The sequence below is a fragment of the Salarias fasciatus genome (genome assembly GCF_902148845.1).
Source record: "Salarias fasciatus chromosome 23 unlocalized genomic scaffold, fSalaFa1.1 super_scaffold_20, whole genome shotgun sequence".
Lineage (NCBI taxonomy): Eukaryota > Metazoa > Chordata > Actinopteri > Blenniiformes > Blenniidae > Salarias > Salarias fasciatus.
This window is the reverse complement of record NW_021941230.1, coordinates 3,886,107-3,888,103: the sequence shown is the minus strand read 5'-3', so window position 1 is coordinate 3,888,103 and position 1,997 is coordinate 3,886,107. Positions and strand designations below refer to the sequence as shown.

The following is a 1,997-nucleotide window of genomic DNA, read 5'->3' as shown; positions in this document are numbered from 1 at the left end:
CTGCATTTAAAACACACTCTTTGTATTGAAAAATTGTATCCTCACAGAATATGCATGATATTATATTAACCAGTATCTCTTGAATTACAGTACGCTCTGTACATTTTAATGGGGGCCAGTTGCGATTTCAGTGAGGTATATGCAAATTGTGACACGTTATGCTTGACTGTAGCGATGAAGGTATTATTTTTCAAAACATATTTTAATCTTCTGCATTTCCTTCTTCACAGGAAAACATGCTGCAAATTCGAAGATGGTGGTGTCTTGTTCTCCTGCAGAACTTCCCCATGCCGTAAGCACCCTCAGTATCACACTTTTAAACCAGATTCTTTTAGATCACGTTTTACTGTATTCACTGTTATCTGACCTGCATGAATGTTTTCATTGTGAATGTGTGTTGTCATTAAATCACCAAGATCTGAAGAATAGAGATTGCAGCAAAGAAAAAGGCAACGAGAGCTGAAAAAACTACAGGTGAGAGGTCATGTGATAAAGTAGTATATAATGAAACTATTGCTTGAAGACTGATCCTGCCACTTATTTCAGGATGTGGCTGAAGTCCCCCTGAAAAAGTTGAGGCTTTCGGAATCTGCCACTGACGCATCAGGTATTGTTCCAGCCAGCACTGTCTCACACATACCCATCAAGGCTTTTGAGGTTCGATGTCACAGAGCAGTCATTATTTCTCTGTTAATCATCAAAACAGTGTACTTAAAATCAACCACTTAAATCTTACATTGTCATTGTGCCTGTAGACACCACAATCTGTTTCCTTTTTAGATGAGGCTGAGAACCTGCCAGGACTGGGAACAGGAGACGGGGTATATTGCCTGAGACGGGTAGTCTCATTTCAGTGTTTTCTGCAATCTCCGAGCCTTTACTTAAATAACTGTTTTCTTTATTTTTGTTTAGGAGAATCGTTTGGTCAATGATGCATTGATGGCAGCCCGGTGGTGTGGCACCAGAACTTTCAAGGGAAAAATTTCACTTCCCCAAGTTGTCACCATGGCCAAGGAGGAACGCGTGAGGGCAGTGGAACTCCTGTGTGTCTGTGATGGCCAGGAAGAAGAGGAGACCGCTGATGTCAGAGAACCGTTCCTTTTTGTCTTCAGTCTGCAGGAAGACTACGAGACATTCTGTCAAGAAATTATTGACAAGAGAAACATGAAGGTGTTTGGTGCTTTTAAGAAAAAAGAATAATGTGTTCAACGGGGCTGAAGCTTAATTCATTACATCTGACCTCTACAAATGTACATGGTTCGTGAGTTGTACAGACTCTGATATATTATGTCTGGCATAATCATATACGGAAGTCCCTATACAGAGATCAGAGATTATGTTTTTGTTTGTTATGTAGAATGAAGGCCAAACTAAGAGCCCTCTTTGATATGAGGAAAGACATGTAACGTAGACTGTCAGTTCAGTCTTATATCCTTGAGTGGATTAGTGACACTTTAAGAAAGTCGTTAGTGCAAAGTTTAGGAAATCTGTGTTATCAGCCAGTAATAACCATGGCATGTTCAGGTATCAATGGCTTAGACATTCCTGCTGTCTCTGATCTCCTTAATGTAGCTGATATGATCCAGTGCACAAAAAAATCCAAATGTGTTTATGTGGCATTTAAAGCCATGAGTGTGGACTGAGAACTGTTGTTTTGTGGGGCAGTATCTAACTCTGACCAGTAGAGGGCGCGTTCGCTACATGGTGTGTTCATGGGTAGGGATACTCTCGCGTGATTACACCCCGAGAACGGGAACACGGATGTCAGTGAATGTGAACTGTGGTGTTAAAATACTTCATTTTTGCTCTTTACAGCATCAAAATAAAAGACATTAAAATTCAATGTGTAGTGGAGCATTGTGCCACGCTACATCTACGTATGCTGTATGTCACAAATTCCACTCACTGTTTCAGTCCAGCTCGCCCTAGTTTGACAGGGTTTGAGTTAGGGGAGCGTTGAACCCAAATAAAAAGTTGTGTCGCTATAGTATTACAAC

At 40.8% G+C, this 1,997-nt stretch overlaps 1 long non-coding RNA gene across 1 annotated transcript; it reads left to right on the top strand.

The window, feature by feature from the left end:
* The first annotated feature begins 228 nt into the window (after window positions 1–228).
* On the top strand, window positions 229–1,763 carry LOC115384184 (uncharacterized). The gene is made up of 5 exons (XR_003930849.1): window positions 229–292; window positions 417–474; window positions 547–607; window positions 781–821; window positions 913–1,763. It is a non-coding gene; the product is annotated as an uncharacterized LOC115384184 (long non-coding RNA).
* Window positions 1,764–1,997: the final 234 nt, after the last annotated feature.